This window comes from Carya illinoinensis, chromosome 10, assembly GCF_018687715.1.
Source record: "Carya illinoinensis cultivar Pawnee chromosome 10, C.illinoinensisPawnee_v1, whole genome shotgun sequence".
Classification (NCBI taxonomy): domain Eukaryota; kingdom Viridiplantae; phylum Streptophyta; class Magnoliopsida; order Fagales; family Juglandaceae; genus Carya; species Carya illinoinensis.
Window position 1 is genome coordinate 28834201 of NC_056761.1, and position 19092 is coordinate 28853292.

At 34.2% G+C, this 19092-nt stretch overlaps 1 long non-coding RNA gene across 2 annotated transcripts; it reads left to right on the forward strand.

The window, feature by feature from the left end:
• The first annotated feature begins 1462 nt into the window (after window positions 1-1462).
• LOC122278053 lies at window positions 1463-16992 on the forward strand. 2 transcript variants are annotated; one of them, XR_006229279.1, is made up of 2 exons: window positions 1463-1622; window positions 15263-16992. It is a non-coding gene; the product is annotated as an uncharacterized LOC122278053 (long non-coding RNA). The 2 variants fall into 2 exon arrangements; XR_006229280.1 differs by lacking the exon at window positions 15263-16992 and adding an exon at window positions 2242-4025.
• The last annotated feature ends 2100 nt before the right edge of the window (window positions 16993-19092 follow it).

Below are 19092 nucleotides of genomic sequence, written 5' to 3' on the forward strand. Positions count from 1 at the left end.
GCAATGTCAGGTTGAGTGAGTATGCAATACTGCAATTCTCCAACTAGATGTCGATATTCTGTAGCATTGTCAAGAGGGTCCCCATTAGATTGAGATAATTTGGAACCAATAGGAAGAGGTGTCTTGGCAGGATTGGCTCCAATCATTTTGGCACGATCAAGAATATCAGCAACATATTTGGATTGAGATAGGTGGAGACCTTCTTGAGTTCGAGTTACATGAATGCCTAAGAAGAAGTTTAAGGATCCAAGATCCTTCATGGAAAAATTCTGCTGTACACATGAAACTGTATGAGATATGGCAAATGAACTGTTACTAGTAACAATGATATCATCAACATAGATGAGAAAGAATATGTGAATGTTAGATTGATGGAAGGTGAAGAGAGAGTAGTCCACTTTGGACTCAATGAACCCGAGGCTGAGAAGAGTGCTAAACAGTTTAGTAAACTAGGCTCTAAGGGCTTGTTTAAGGCCATAGATGGCTTTTGGCAGTTTACAAACATGCCTTGGGTAGTGTAGATTTACAAAGCTTAAAGGTTGCTCCACATAGACCTCTTCTTCAAGAAAGCCATGAAGAAAAGCATTGGACAAGTCCAATTGTTGTATGTGCCAATTAAATTGGACAACAAGAGCAAGGATAGTCCTAATGGTAAAGGCTTTGACTACTGGACTGAAAGTTTTAGTAAAATTTATCCCATCTTTATGCTCAAATTCGTCACCAATCTGGCCTTGAATCTGTCGATGGTGCCATTTGCCCTTTGCTTGATCTTAAAACCCCAATTGTTGGTGATGACATTCTGGTGAGTGGTCAAGGGCAAAGTCCAGGTGTGATTGGCTTGTAGAGCTTGAAATTCATTCTGCATAGCCATGTGCCAGTGTGGTTGTTTCACTACCTGAGCAAAGATTCTTGGAGTGCTAGGCATAGATATGGAATGAAAGGCTTGAAGAGGATGTTTGGTGGAGTAGTACATTTGGAAATCAGGAAAGGTTTTCGATTTTCTAGAGCCATCTTGGGATCAAGTTACCATGGGATGATTGGAAGGGACAAGTTGAGCAGAAGAGTGAGCAAAGGTTTCTGATATGTTCATTGAAGCATCAAGTTCTGGTTCTATGATAGGTGGGTAAGGAACTAATGGTTGCATGAATCTCATGGAGAGGATCAGAGTTAGTAGCAAAAGAGCAGTCCTGATGGAAGGTATAGATCCACTACAAGGAATAGGCCTTTTTATGGCAAAAACTAAAACGTTGTCACAGAAACCGCCGGTAATGAGGTGTTAATGTGGCGCTTTTTAATTTGCTGCAGCCATATAATAAATAGTAACATAAAACACTGTGAGAAGAGTACCGTTTTCTTTTTCTGACGATTAATTGATCTATTGTGTCACTTCTTTTGCTACAAAAGAAAATTACTCAAGCGATTGTTACAAGCCGTTGATATTAAGTAATTATTGCGGCGGTTAAATATTAAATCTTTGCAATAGACATTCTATGTAGAATAGAAGCCCGATCGATATTTCCCCTTTCCTCTCTTTTGCAATCCCTACCTAATTTTTGACATTTGCCCCCATTTGACCAACAGAGCTTCATTCGAGCGGCGATTTCAACTTTCCGTCAAGATTGGTAAGTCTCTCTCGCTTTTAGCATCCTTCTTGGTTCTGGGATGAAAGATGTCCACTCTATATAATGAATCTGTGGGGTTTTCACCAAGAATAAACATGCATAAATTTTTATGTTCTCAATCTATTAGAAGATCAGTGAGTTGAAAAATACTAGTGTAAATGGATTGGGCGCCAGTCCTAGTACTGGCGACTGAGACTTTAAATGTCCCAATTGGTACTTTTAGAGACTGGAAGAAGATACTCAAATGTCCCCGTACTAGTACTAGTGTGATTGGAATGCCATAATTATCCTTCTGCAGTATTGGAGTAGGATCCCAAATGATGACTAAGATTCTCTCTGTCATTTTTGCATCTAGTTGTATTTACATATATATATATATGGTTGTATATAGATTGAGTTCTTCTAAAATGTATAAATTTTTTTAGTATGAATATTTATTTTCTTATTTAATAAGTAATACAGTAGAATAGAACGAGTGAGCCTATTCAAGTAATTGTTTGCAATACTACAAATTTAATTGTTGCTATTTCTTGGCTACAAGTTCAGGCTTGTGGAATAGGTAATTGAACAATTTGTTTATCTATTTACCTGCAAAATCTTGCTTTGTCACCCCTTGTAGGGGAGAAAACTTCACTGTCAGAGCATTTAAGGTTAGGTACTATTTTTCCCATTTTGCTTTGAATGATAATTAGGGCTAATGGGATTTTAAATATTGATATCCATTCTTATTTGTTCAAATGAATTATGGAATCAATGTTTCTATTGTGTGCTTATTCGATTAAAATGAATTAGAAGGCACTAATATCTTTCAATGCATAAGATTTTTATTCTCTTCTTTGGGTGTCAATAAATCTAGTTCATTCTCAAATTCTGTCAGGGTACCTACACTAAAATATTCTCTAGAGACAGCTTTTTTATGAGTTTCTTTGATTCAAACTGCTTTCTATAGTTTTTGCCTTATTCCCCTTTTATGGTTGTTCTTTTTTTCCTAGTTTTGTATGAGGCATGTCATTTCTTCTGTTTTATTTGAAGCATGATGCACATGCATTATTTGACTATCCATTTGGGGATATTCTTTATGTATAAACGTATGATACACATAAACAACCTCTTTTGACATTTAATGGATGATCTCAACTTTATTGCTTGTGTTAGCTAGAAGTTGCTATTTAACATCAGGTCTGGATTATTGATTGATATTATATTCCTTTCTAGCTTTCTACTTAACTTCATTCCAGATTGTTTATTGTATTTGAAACAAAAGTACACAATATAAATCTCCATGCTAAACTAAACAGAACTGAAACTCCCAAACATGAAAGAGCCCTGCAGTCTAGCTTTATTGAGTAATCCTGAAGACCAGGAATTGTGAACTTGAGATCTAGATCTCAAGAAAGTAGATTAGAAGTCATAAGGCGGCAAGCCTAGATATATACTTAATTGGGAAGCTTCCATTTCAAACTGCATAATGATCAATTCTTGTTTTTTTTCCTTTTCCTCAAGTGAGAAGACAATATTGGTCTGTGAGTAATAGACTCACACCAATAGATCATGGTCAGGAAGTAAAATCACATCTTGTGGGGAGAAAGCTTCCATAAGAGAGTTTATTCATTCTTTGTTAGGCCTAAAGTCATTGCATCTAGATCGTAATTATGACATAGGATTTATCTCACCTGAATGATAGAATATATACATTTCTAACCAATAAACTCCAATGAATTCTTACTACAAGGTAGTAAGTCTTCTTCATAAGCTTCAATACCCTTCAGATAAGATTGTTGGAAACCCTCAAACAAAGCATTCACCTCAAATTAATTTGATTATTAGAAACTACTTGTTGAGCTAAATCGGTCAAATCTAGAGCCATCTCCATTACGATGGCAAACACTAATAAATGTTTGCTTTCCATATTACAATTTTCACGTTTTCAAAATCAAATCTCTACTACGTGTTCGTTTGGTCCTCACTACATATATTTCAACTATCCAAGTGGTCACATATCTAAATTTTTACTACTGACATCAAATCTTACCCTATCCATTCATTTATCACTGGTCAAAGACCTAACAAATTTCATTCCTCACATCACATAAAGTAGAATGATAAATTGTCAAAAATGAAAATGGGAAAGTTTCTTCCAAAAGCATACAGCCAGCAATATCACAACAAAATAGAATTTAAGCTTACATGAGATATACTTTCATGGATGGCTGCTCTCTCCTGTAGAAATGGCATCCTTGGAGACATACTCCCAAAGACCTGCATGAAGGAGAGTAACACAATCTTAGTTTTGTAAAGCAAGACAACAATAAGAGTAAAAACAAATATAGAAAGAAGAAAAATTACAGTTACCATAATTAGGAGATAAGGAGAATATTTAATCCAGGCTTACCTTATAATGGCTAATATCATCCTTGACTGAACTCAGAAGTTCTGCATGTTCCCTCATTGAGTTTATGTTTCCCTTAGTTCTTCTAAATTCTTGAAAGAGAAATACACCAATCTTCATGGGAAAGATGACAATTACTGGTAACATGATACAATGATTATTGTACAAAACAGAAAATGCACAGAGCAAGTATTGAACAAAAAATTCCTACAAAACTTAGCACGCAATGTAAATAATATACTAGAATGATAGCATCATGCGCATTGCTCAATAAACCAAAAAAATGTGTTCATCTATGTTGAACCCAAGATTTCAAGTTTTGTGTAATTATATATTTACACATGGATTTTGATGATAACAAATAAATTCAAAGAATAAAGAAGTCTCAAACTCAAGTTGTCTACACAATGGAGTCAAGCACATCAAGGAAACAAGCATGAACAAGAAGGGAACAAGTTCACATTAAAATTATAGAGTAATGTTGTAAATCTCTTCAAAATTCAAAATTAGGATTAATGCTCAAAATTAATATTTTATCATAAAGCATTAAAATACATTTTCCACATGTGCATGAATATTTTTGAAAATTAAATTTGAAAATTTTGAAAGATGATTGATTGTCATCTTTTGCATGTGCATGCCTTGATTAAAGGGTTGAACTTTGAAAATATTAAAGATGATTGATTGTCATCTTTCACATGTGCATGTTTTATTTGAATATTTTCAAAAGTGATTGATGCTTTTTTGGACTTATACAAAAGGTAGATGATTTTGTTTGAAAAATTTGAAAAGTAAAGTGTGCTCATTTTGTCATATGCAAAAAGTAAAAAATTAGGTTTGAATTTTTTGAAAAGGAAAGTGTGCTCATTTTGTCATATGCCAAAAGTAAAAGATTAGGTTTGATTTTTTTGAAAAAGTGAATGATGTTGTCTTTGACAATTGAAAAGAAAGAACCTTTTATTTGAATTTTTTAAAAAAGTGAATGATGTTGTCTTTGACATGTGAATCTTTTTAAATTTGAATATGAAGTCTCATATGCCTATAAATAGATCAATTGAGAGTTTCACATTCACAACACCAAGAGCATACAACATTCATTCAAAGCTTTCATTCTCTCTTCTCTAAGCATTGAGCCTTAATCCTTGTTCATTTTGAGAGATATAGTTTACGTTGTACTGTTCTTATTTCACTCATTGAGGAGTGTTTTGTGATAACTTACCCACTATAAGCTTTTGTATCAGAAAATGGTGTGTATAACCCTTGTGCGTGTAGAAAATATTATACACGGGGAATAGTTGAATCACCATGTGTAAGGTGATTGCAAGTGTATAGGGTGTTCTACAAGGATCCTTTGTAGCGGTGTTGTTCAAAGGTGTAATAGGTTTCTATCTCCACCTGAAGGAGGTTGAATAGTGAATTTGGAAATCCTTAAGGGATAGCTCGAGGCGAGGACATAGGTAGTGGGGCCGAACCTCGTTAACATACTGAGTTTGCTTCTCTCTTACCCTTATTCTTTATATTTATTGCTATTTCATATTTTATTTATATTTTATATTATATATTTGATTTATAATTGTTATTTTTTTTACAACTCAATTCACCCCCCCTCTTGTGTCAGTCATCTGGGCAACAATTGGTATTAGAGCTAAGAGCTCTATTATAAGATTAACTATCTTTTGAGTTAAGATGTTATGGCTAACATTGCAGCTTCATTTGGTGAAGGTCAATCTAGCAGTCGGCCTCCACTCTTTTGTGGAGATAATTACTCATTCTAGAAAGTTAGAATGAGAATATTTCTTCAAGTTCAAGGTAGAGAAATCTGGAAATGTATTGTAAATGGACCTTATATTCCAACAAAAGTGGTTGATGGAGTAAAGGTCAAAAAGGAAGAAGAAGAGTTTGATCGTGAAGACGATAGACTTTATACTTTAAATTTAACTGCTATGAATTTATTATATAATGCTCTTAATGGAAATGAATTTAATAGAATAATGAATTGCGCTACGGCAAAAGAAATTTGGGATAACTTGGAAGTTACTTATGAAGGAACTTCGCAAGTCAAGGAATCAAAAATTTATATTCTTACTCATGAATATGAAATGTTTAAGATGAATGATGATGAATCTATTTCTAGTATGCACACTCGTTTTACTAATATCATAAACAGCTTGACAACTCTTGGTAAAGTTTATTCCAAGGTGGAGATAGTAAGAAAAATTCTCAACTCTTTACCAAAACGTTGGGAATCAAAAGTTACAGCGATTCTTGAAGCTAGAGACCTCAAGAAGCTCGAAGTCAATGAACTCATCGGGTCAGTTATCACCCATGAGTACACATTGAAAAGAGGAGAAGAAGAAGGAAAGCCAAAGAAGAGCTTAACACTTAAAGTTGTTCCTCATGAAAGTGAAAGTGATGAAGATGAGGAAAATGACGATAAAGATGAAGAAGTTGCGATGATAACAAGAAGAATTCAGAGGTTCTTGAAGAAAAATAGAACTCCTCCAAGGAAATCCTTCAAAAAGTTTTCCAAGAAAGATTCAGGTAAAAATGACACTTTAATTTGTTATAAATGCAATAAACTTGGTCATATCAAGTCAGATTGTCCTCTGCTAAAGAAAGATCGAAACAAGGGCAAGAAAGCAATGAAAGCTACATGGGATGATGATTCAAGTAGCTCAGATAGTGAAGCAATCAATGAAGAATCAGCAAATCTTTGTCTTATGGCTAAAGATGACATTGAGGTAACAAATTTTGATAATATTGAAAATCCTTCATATGAAGAATTGCAAAATGTTTTAGAAGATGTTTATGAGGAATTTGAAAAATTGGGTATCAAATATACTGCTTTGAAAAAGAAAAATTTTTTTTTAACAAATGAAATTGAAATTTTAAGAAAAGAAAGTATCATTTTGAAAGATGAAAATCTTGAATTGAATAAGAAGAAAACCAATTTAGAAAATATTGTTGAAAACTTTACGAATGGAAAAAGAAATTTTGAAAAACTTCTTGGTAGTCAAAGATGTGTTTTTGACAAGGCAGGTTTGGGATATATGCCAAAACAAAAATACAAACCTTATAAAAATTTCTTTGATAATCATTCTACATCAAAGACTAATATTCAAAATTCTTTTCATAAAAATAATTTTGTCAAAAAAGGATATTATTATAATCATTTAAGTTTTTCATATATGTCACATGCTATTTGCAATTTTTGTAATAGAAATGGTCATAATTATCATACTTGTCCTATTAGAAGAAATCATACAATGACTATTAGGGCCATATGGGTACCTAAAAATCTTATTTCTTCTAATACTAATAAATAAAGGACCCAAAGAACTTGGGTACTAAGAAAAATCATTTTTATTGTTTTTATAGGTATGCATGAAGTTTTCCACAAGTAAAAACAAATGGTTTTTAGATAGTGGATGTTCAAGACATATGACGGGAGACAAGACTAAGTTCTTTGAACTTAGATCTAAAGAAGAAGGACACGTGACATTTGAAGACAACTCGAAAGGAAAGATCGTGGGAATATGTAAAATTGGTAATGAATCTTCTCTCATAATTGAAGATGTTCTACTTGTTGAAGGTCTAAAACATAATCTTTTGAGTATAAGTCAATTATGTGATAAAGGATTTACAGTTACTTTCAAAATGGATAAGTACATTATTTTGAATGATCATGATTGTAATATTTGTTTTATTGTTTTTAGAAACAATAATGTTTATACAATTGATTTTGAAGAAATTACCTCACAAGATGCTATTTGCTTTTCAATTCAAAATGAAACTAGTTGGTTATGGCATAGAAGATTAGGTCATGCCAACATAGAATTTATTTCCAAACTTTCAAAAAATGATCTTGTGAGAGGTTTACCAAAAACATATTATCTTAAAGATAAAATTTGTGATGCATATAAATTTGGTAAACAAACAAAAACTTCTTTTTAAAACTAAGAAACATATTTCCACTACTAGACCATTGCAACTGATACACATGGATCTTTTTGGACCAAATAGAGTTGCAAGTCTAGGAGGAAAATATTATGCATTTGTTATTGTTGATGATTTCTCTAGATATACTTGGGTCATCTTTCTTGCTCATAAAGATGAGGCACATAATGTCTTTACCAAGTTATGCAAGAGAATTCAAAATGAAAAGGGCTATACTATTTCAAGTATCTGAAGTGATAGGGGAAAAGAGTTTGTTAATAAAAATATTGAAACATTTTATGATGAAAACGGTTTTGTGCATAATTTTTCTGCTCCTTGAACTCCTCAACAAAATGGGGTAGTAGAGAGGAAAAATAGATCTCTTCAAGAAATGGCAAGAACAATGCTCAATGAGAACAACTTGCCTAGTTATTTTTGGGCCGAAGCAGTAAGTACTGCATGTTATGTTATAAATAGAGTTATGCTAAGGTCTAAGTTAGATAAAACCCCCTATGAGCTTTGGAATGAGAAAAAGCCCAACATGGGTTACTTTCATGTATTTGGATGCAAATGTTTTATTTTGAATGACAGAGATAATTTAGGCAAGTTTGATGCAAAATCTGATGAAGGTATCTTTCTCGGGTATTCTACTAATAGTAAAGCTTATAGAGTATTCAATAAAAAGACTTTGACTGTACAAAAATCTATGTATGTAGTATTTGATGAATCTAATTCTCCACTCTCCAAGAAATCTATTGATGAAGAAATAAAAGGTATAAATAACACAGAAAGTCTCAATCTCAACAAAGAGAAAATAATAAAGGAAGTTCAACATGGAGCCATCAGGAAAGATCATCAAAATTTAATACAAGATGTAACCAAGCAGTGGAAATTTGTGAAAGATCATCCAGTGGAACAAATTTTGGGAGAACCTTCACAAGATGTAAGTACTCGATCATCTCTTAGAAATATTTGCAATCATACTGCTTTTCTATCTCAAATTGAACCCAAAAATATTGATGACGCACTTCTTGATGAATCTTGGATTCTAGCTATGCAAGAAGAGTTGAATCAATTTGAAAGAAATGATGTTTGGACACTTGTTCCTAGACCCAAAAATCATACTATTATTGGAACAAAATGGGTTTTTAGAAATAAGAAAGATGAGTCCGGAGTCATTACTAGAAATAAGGCTCGACTTGTAGCCCAAGGTTTTAATCAAGAAGAAGGAATCGATTATGATGAGACATATGCACCTGTCGCAAGATTAGAAGCTATTCGAATGCTACTTGCATATGCTTGTTATAAAGATTTCAAACTTTTTCAAATGGATGTTAAAAGTGCTTTCTTAAATGGTTTTATAAATGAAGAGGTATATGTTGAACAACCTCCAGGTTTTGAAAATCATATTTCCCCAAATCATGTTTTCAAACTCACAAAAGCACTATATGGACTTAAACAAGCTCCTAGAGCTTGGTACGAGAGACTCAGTGGTTTCTTGATTGAAAAAGGTTTTTCAAGAGGAAAAATCGACACAACTCTTTTCATTAAATATGAAAATGATGATATTCTTTTGATTCAGATTTATGTTGATGATATAATATTCGGTGCTACTAATGAAAATATGTGTCAAGTTTTTGCTAAGACTATGCAGGAAGAATTTGATATGAGCATGATGGGAGAACTTACATTCTTTCTTAGATTGCAAATTAAGCAAGCAAAAAGTGGGACATTCATCAATCAATCAAAATATATTAAGGAATTACTGAAAAAGTTTGGGATGGAAAATGCTAAGGAAATTGGAACACCAATGAGCCCATCAACTAAACTTGATAAAGATGAATCCGGTAAGCCAGTTGACTCGAAGATATATCGAGGTATGATTGGTAGCTTATTATATTTAACAGCCAGTAGACCAGATATTATGTTTAGTGTGTGCTTATGTGCACGCTTTCAATCATCTCCAAAAGAATCATATTTAATTGTAGTTAAGCGCATTCTTAGATATCTTAGTGGTACAATTAACCTAGGGTTATGGTACCCTAAGCACACATCTTTCGATCTAATCAGCTACACAGATGCAGATTATGCTAGCTGTAAAATAGATTGAAAAAGCACTAGTGGAGCATGTCATTTCTTAGGTCATGCATTAGTTTCCTGGTTTAGTAAAAAATAAAATTCTGTTGCACTATTTATTGCTGAGGCAGAATATGTTGCTGCGAGTAGTTGTTGTGCTCAAGTTCTCTACATGAAGCAACAACTTGAAGATTTTAAACTCAAGTATAATCACATTCCAATCAAATGTGATAATACAAGTGCTATAAATCTTTCAAAGAACCCAATACAACATTCTAGAACTAAGCATATTGAAATAAGATATCATTTTCTTTGAGATCATGTGCAGAAAGACGATATAGTACTAGAATTCACAAACACACACGATCAGTTAGTAGATATTTTCACAAAGCCTTTACCAGAAGATAGATTATGTATGATCAGAAGAGAAATAGGTATGATGCATGCTATGAATATCTCTTAAAAGATAGACTAGAGTCAATAAAAATAGAGATAGATTTTTTAATACTTTTACATAAACTTGAGATTCTTAGCCTCATGTTTGAGACGCTCATTCTCTTCATACAATATCATGTCATTCTTATCCATGGGAACCGGCAAGCGGAATGAAGAATCTAATAAAGATTTCAACTGTTTATTCTTCTGCCAAATGATTCCTTCCCTTGTGTGAGACTCTTGATCAATTCGTTGAAGTACAACAATTTGTTCTTTGAGCTTTTCAACTTCGTAATTTTTGGCTTGTAGCCGCTAAGAAAAAGCAACAATAGAGGAAGAGTAGCGAGTCCCAAGACTCACCAAGTCATAAATAGCATCAGAATCTGACTTATTAGTCAGATTATTATTTTCTTACTGCAACATGGCACCAATGGCAGCTGCAGAAAGGACAGGAGGTTGAGATGCAGAATGCCTCATGGATGGATCTAGAGAAATGTTAGAAGAATGAGCCATTGAGAAAAGAATAGAAGGCTTAAAACGAGAATGCTGAAGGAATGCAGATGAGTTATAGAGATGAGATGAAAACTTGATGCGGATTGGACGAACTTCAGGACTGATTTTATAGAGATAGCATAAAGAATAAGACAAACTATTGTCTCTTCAAATCTTATTTAGTCAAAAGAAATACAAGATATGCTGGACACACATTGTCAAAAGTTTTCTTACTAAGCCAGCGAGATTAACAGTAGATTGTCCCTATTTTTCTAGTAAACGATGAACCTCTGTTGTTATCTGCCGATGTTGACCTTGTATCTGAACCCTTTTTCGTTCCAGCTCCTCTATTCGTGGTTGCAGATCATGAGCATACCAATCTGCAAATTTTTTCAACTCTTGGTTTTTTTGCTTTAGCCTTTTATTCTCACTATCCTTATTAGCAAGCTTCTGTCATAACTCAAATATTTGCATGTTAAGATGATCAATCTCACTCACCCTCGCCATTAACCTCCGAGACATGATCGTAACAGAGGCAGCATATTGACTACTGAGCATTCTTGATTCTGCAATAATCTCAGAATCAGCCTTACTAGAAAAATGGTTCACTACTCCTATCATGGTATTGACGGCCTCAGGAGAGAAGATTGATGATTGATGCGTCAAGGGTTCCTGATTCAAGTCTGGAACATTAGTGGAAGAGAATTGCTCAGTCATTCTATCGTTGTGGAAAAACAGAACTCAGGTCAAGAAGCGATAATTTTTTTTTTTTGGCATCCGATAGATGAAAATGATCATTTTTTTATAGCAACTCAGAGCTTTCAATCACGTTTGTCAACAACATCAGGCGATTGTTTAAATCTCCAGCTGCACAATATTCATAGAGTTAGGCCTCGAGACTTTGTAGCATTTGTCGGGTCACGGACGGCTCCTTTTTTTTTTTCAACTATCTACAGTGACTATTAAACGCATCGTTTTCTTCAGTCCATTTACTTGTTGCGGATTCTTTTTAATGATGCCAAAAGGGGGAGAAGTGTTAGACTAGAACATTAACATTGTTTGAATTGCTAAACTTATTATATATATTTGGAATTATATTTATACTTTTGCTTGAAAAACTAACGCACATTCTCAGGGGGAGCTTAAGTATTAATACAGGTTTCAGGTTCTATCAAGTATTTGTCATCATCAAAAAGGGGGAGATTGTTGAACCCAAGATTTCAAGTTTTGTGTAATTATATATTTACACATGGATTTTGATGATAACAAATAAATTCAAAGAATAAAGAAGTCTCAAGCTCAAGTTGTCTACACAATGGAGTCAAGCACATCAAGGAAACAAGCATGAGCAAGAAGGGAACAAGTTCACATTAAAATTATAGAGTAATGTTGTCAATCTCTTCAAAATTCGAAATTAGGATTAATGCTCAAAATTAATATTTTATCATAAAGCATTAAAATACATTTTCCACATGTGCATGAATATTTTTGAAAATTAAATTTGAAAATTTTGAAAGATGATTGATTGTCATCTTTTGCATGTGCATGCCTTGATTAAAGGATTGAACTTTGAAAATATTAAAGATGATTGATTGTCATCTTTCACATGTGCATGTTTTATTTGAATATTTCAAAAGTGATTGATGCTTTTTTGGACTTATACAAAAGGTAGATAATTTTGTTTGAAAAATTTGAAAAGTAAAGTGTGCTCATTTTGTCATATGCAAAAAGTAAAAGATTAGGTTTGAATTTTTTGAAAAGGAAAGTGTGCTCATTTTGTCATATGCCAAAAGTAAAAGATTATGTTTGATTTTTTTGAAAAAGTGAATGATGTTGTCTTTGACAATTGAAAAGAAAGAATCTTTTATTTGAATTTTTTAAAAAAGTGAATGATGTTGTCTTTGACATGTGAATCTTTTTAAATTTGAATATGAAGTCTCATATGCCTATAAATAGATCATTTGAGAGCTTCACATTCACAACACCAAGAGCATACAACATTCATTCAAAGCTTTCATTCTCTCTTCCCTAAGCATTGAGCCTTAATCCTTGTTCATTTTGAGAGATATAGTTTGCGCTGTATTGTTCTTATTTCACTCATTGAGGAGTGTTTTCTGATAACCTACCCACTATCAGCTTTTGTATCAGAAAAATGGTGTGTATAACCCTTGTGCGTGTAGAAAATATTATACACGTGGAATAGTTGAATCACCACATGTAAGGTGATTGCAAGTGTAGAGGGTGTTCTACACGGATCCTTTGTAGCGGTGTTGTTCAAAGGTGTAATAGGTTTCTATCTCCACCTGAAGGAGGTTGAATAGTGAATTTGGAAATCCTTAAGGGGTAGCTTGAGGCGAGGACATAGGCAGTGGGGCCGAACCTTGTTAACATACTGAGTTTGCTTCTCTCTTACCCTTACTCTTTATATTTATTGTTATTTCATATTTTGTTTATATTTTATATTATATATTTGATTTATAATTGTTATTTTTTTTACAACTCAATTCACCCCCCTCTTGTGTTAGTCATCTGGGCAACAATCTGTGTTTGACACCAAAACCATTATAACATAGCAACAGGCAAAATTTTTTAATACAACCTAAGTTGCACTGATACAATGACAAATACCACAAGTAAATTCTACTTATTCAGAGTCTTAATTAATTCTAACTAATTGGGCATAGTGCATGTGTAAATTCCTCCAAACCAACCTATTAAATGTTATGTGTCCTTTGAACATATGAGGTACATTATATTTTTAATAGGATCAATGTATTAATCCACCTTTGACTCCATTTAAGATCAAAAACCATTTCTTCTATTAATCTAGCGCCGTCAACCCTATCAGAAAAGCACATGCATTTCACATGTTCAAAGGACACATGGATATATATAATAGCTGATTTGTGGGAAGTTAGAGAGAGTATTTTTATGAGTTTCTTTGATTCAGACTGCTTTTTATAGTTTTTGCCTTATTCCCCTTTTATGATTGTTCTTTTTCTCTTGATTTTGTATGAAGCATGTCATTCTATAGCTTATGCCTTATTCCCCTAAAATTATACAGGTTTTTTTTTTTTCCTGATTTTCTATGAAACATGTCATATCTTCCCTTTTATTTGAAGCATGATATACATGCATTATTTGACTTTCCATTTGGGGATATTCTTTATTATAAACGTATGATACACATAAACAACCTATTTTTGATGTTTAATAGATGATCTCAACTTTATTAATTGTGTTAGCTAGAAGTTGCTATTCAACATCAGATTTGGATTATTGATTGATATTATCTTCCTTTCTAGCTTTTTACTTAACTTCATGCTGGATTTTTTATTGTATTTGAAGGGGCAACATGGTGCCTTCAATTTTTGCATCGGACCCATTGTGAACTTTTTTGCTAAATCTTGTTATATTTTTGCCTTGGTGATGTGAAGGTAAATTATATGCCATATGGTTGTCTACCTTGTTATGCATCTTCCGCCCAAGGGATTATTACATTATTCTTTTACTGTCTTTGTTATCCTAGTTTTCAAATCTAATTAGATCGAGATCTTAAAAGTCATTCTCTAATGGGTGATGGTATTATCCTCTTTCATAATTAATCATTTTAATTATGATAGAAAAGCAGAACAAATAAGTTGAGAGATTATGCATAATTTCTCCACTGACAAAAAATTTTGTCAACATATGATCAACATGCATATTGCACTCAAACCCTGATAGAGTATATATTATATATATTTTACAAGATTTTCAGCCAGCTGGTATGTAATATTTAAACTTGAGACTTTATTTGTGTGGTTCCACCTGAAACGATCTAGTACTACCCTCCAATTTTTCCAATACCATAGACCTTAGCCACCTATACATTCTCTGTAGTGTTGGCATAAATAATTACGCGATGATTTAGGCCATGGAAAATCAAAAGTATATTGTATACCAACTACATGCCCACCAATCAGAATCCGCTTGGTACCCACATAACTTGAATAATTTCCTAGTAGCTTATAAGTTCTAAATAACGTTTCTAAGAAATTTGCTATCTAATAATATGTCTCAACTAGTTTATTTCTCAACCAAGACCGAAATTCCACTACCTTCCACTGTGGCTATTGTGCATGGTATGAACTTCATCAACCATTTCTTCAACTCATCTGTTTCATCACTTTTATATAATTCAATAGATTTGAAAACCTTTTTCCATTAAAAGGCTTTCCATACACAATGTTCCTTGTGTACTCTCTGTAGCTAATTAGTTAGAGACATTTTATTACTCCCTAACATTAAGGCTGTTTATATTAAATTATAGGTCGACAAAAGTTGGATACACTTGAGCGATAGACTGTTGTCACCTACATATGCCGTAGGAGTTAACCAATTCCTAAAGCTTGTACAAAACCATGCAAAGGGCCAAAATCGCATACGGTGTCCATGCCGCATCTATTGTAACAATCTATGGCTATCTTTCCCTAAAGTGCAAAGTCATTTGTTCATAACCGAGATTAATCCAAGTTATATACAATGGATATTTCATGGGGAGGAGAAGAGACAACATTTCAATACTGGATCTAATGATGAGTTAGATTATAATGGTGGGGACAAATACATCGATGACATTGACCAACTGTTAGACGATGTGCGAGCAGGTACATTCTTCGACCCGCCCCACGACAGCACGTCGGGGCCAACTTGACCACCCATGGTTGAACACATCCCAATGTCTTCCTTTGCACAACTACTCGATAATGTTCGTTGTCCACTTTATCCCAATTCTACAAAATTTTTAAAGTTGTCATTCATTGTAAAGCTGCTACATATTAAGACCATTGGTCATTGGTCAATAAAGTCATTCAACAGGCTCCTTAACTTGTTGCAATCTGCCTTTCCTGATGCTGAGTTACCACACTCATATGAGAAGTCAAGGTCATTAGAGCGAGGGCTAGGGTTCAAGTATCACAAAATCCATACATGCCCCAATGATTGCATATTATTTCGGAAGGAAAGTACTGATAAGAATGCATGCCCTATATGTAATGCTTCAAGGTGGATGTCAAATACACATGGGACAAGGGTTATCCCTCAGAAGGTTTTATGGAATTTCCTGTTGAAACCTAGACTGCAGCGGCTATATATGTCTGCAAAGATAGTAACTGATATGCAATGGCATAAAGAGTAACGAGCTTTAGATGAGACTGTTATGAGGCACCCAGCCGACTCAGACTCTTGGAATAATTTTGATAAAGACCATAGATGGTTTGCAAAGGATGCTCGGAATGTTAGAGTTTGGCTAGTGATGGCTTTAACCCCTTCAACAATATGGCTAAACCTTATAGCATATGGCCAGTTATTCTCGTACCATATAACTTGCTTCCGTGGCTATGCATGAAAGACCAATTCTTTATGACATCTCTCATGATTCCAGGGCCGAAATTACCAAGAAATGATATTGATGTTTACTTGCAGCCGTTGATCGATGAATTGTTTGAACTTTGAGAACATGGGGTAGCTACGCATGATGTGTCCACATCGAAAACATTTATGCTGCATGCAGCATTATTATGGACAATAAATGACTTTCTAGCCCTGGGGAATCTTTCCGGGTGATCAACTAAAGGAAAACTAGCATGTCCACCATGAAATGCAGATACAAACTCAACCTGGATGAAGTATGGTCGAAAGCATAGTTATATGGGACACCGTCGGTTCTTACTGCTAGACCACATTTGGAGATGCTGAAAGAATTTGTTCAACGGTAAAGAAGATCACCGACTGCCACCACAGGTTTTATCAGGTTCAGATATATTAAGCCAACTATATATGCTCGATGATCTCCAATTTGGTAAATCTCGTCGGAAGATAAAGCGAAGTGCTAATGAGTTGAACTGGATGAAGAGTAGCATTTTCTTCAAGTTACTCTACTAGTCAACATTGATGCTGCGGCACAATCTTGATGTTATGCATATTGAGAAGAACATTACTGATAACATCTTTGGCACTTTAATGAACATTCCTGAAAAAATAAAGGATAATATTAATGCACGACATGACCTTGAGATCTTAGGTGTAAGAAAAGAATTATGTTTGAGGCTTGAAGGAGAAAGGGTTACAGTGCCACATGCTTCTTATACATTGCATGGTGATGAAAGGACTAAATTTTGTAAGCGGTTTGGTAGATGTAAAATTCCCCGATGGCCATTTGCTGCATAGGTAGTGGTAAAGCTCACGATGTGTTTCTGTGAGCAATTGCAAAATCTCTGAGTTGAAAATCCATGATAATCATGTATTTCTGCAATGACTACTTCCTATAACAGTGGGCTGGTACTTAAGAAATAACATTTCCTTGGCATTGACTAAGCTTAGCACCTTCTTTAAGGAGTTGTGTTCACGAACACTTGATAGAAATGGCCTATCCCATTGGAAAATGATATTGTCCTCATCTTGTGCAAACTGGAAATGATTTTTCCTCTAGCATTTTTCGATGTTATGGTCCATTTCGCTGTCCATTTGCCTTGTGAGGCAATACTGGGTGGTCCAATGCAATATAGGTGGATGTACCCATTTGAGAGATACCTAGGTAATTTCAAACGGTATGTTAAGAATAAAGCTCGCCTATAAGGTTCAATTGCAGAGGCCTACATTCACCTTGAATGCTTGACATTTTGCTCAATGTACTTAGAATATGTTGAGACGAAGTTCAATCGAGCAGATCAAAACATTCATGGTTTATAAGAGAAGACAATGGATGGATTTGCCATTTTCAACCAGAAAGTCCATCCTTTGGGAGTTGCCTCTAATATCCCTTTAGATCATGAACTCCTTGCCTCAGCCCGGTGGTACGTGCTTAATAACTGCACATAGATAGCGTACTACCTATGGTATGTAAACCTATTATCTATGTCCTTTATTTACTTTCTGTTGAGCTTTACCACTACCTACAATGCCTATGCATATTATCCACTACTTGATTTTACCAATTTGGCCACATCGTGATTTGTGTGAAGAGAACATCTTGACATGTGTTAGCGGATGAACCCAACTGCAGTTGATCGTACACATAAGAAGGACTTCAAACTATGGTTCAAGACACATGTAAGCTTTCTTCTATGCTATGGGTATTTTTGTCACATTTACAATTTTCTTGAATAGTGATCACTATAGAACTGGTTATCTTTCTCTTTCAAATTTTCAATATTGTAATAGATTATAGGCCAATGTAACATCAATCCACTTGATGTGTCCGCTGATTTATACGCACTAGCCTATGGTCCCAAAAATTGGGTTGCATCATATGTTGGTTGTATTATAAATGGAAAATGGTTCCACACAAAGCGGCATGAAGTTAGAAGACGTACACAAAACTCAAGGGTTTTTGTAACTAGTGACAATCAATCTAATAATGTAGACTTCTATGGTGTGGTTCATGACATCTTGGAGATATACTACATGGGTTGGCGACACGTGTTCCTATTCAGATGTGAATGGTTTGATGTTGGTGCTCGAAGATGAGGGGTATGAGTGAATGATCATATAATTAGTGTCAACATGGACCGGACTTGGTATAAGGATGAACCATTCGTCCTAGCATGCCAGGCTTCCCAATGCTTTTACATAAAAGATGTACGGGTCAAAGGTAATTGGCATATAGTGTAGAAATTCATAAATAGAAATGTATACGATATTCCACCAATAACAATAGTGGTAGAAGAAAAAGATGTGAATGCATCAAGTGACGCTGATGCCTATCAAGAGAATGAATCGTCACATTGTTATGCACCTGTCCAGGGTCATGATGTGCTTGTCCCAACTCCGCTGAGTAGGAATGATATTGAACCCATTGTATTTAGAAAAATACATATGTATATTACAGGTCACTAACAATTAAGATAATGTATGTTCCTATGTGTTTAGCTGCGAGTTCTCTTAACTGATGCATGCTAGATTTATTTATTCATGTGCAGTGATGTTAGAAAAATGCTGGATCTATCAATCGTAGTCAATCTTGTAGTAATTTGGCTACGTGAATAATGTGGTAATTGAATCTTTTTGTTTGTGTAGCTTTATGAATTAATCTACCAACATATTAATGCTCATATATTTATGCAGGCCACAACTATGCATCAAAATGGTTGTGCCTCATAT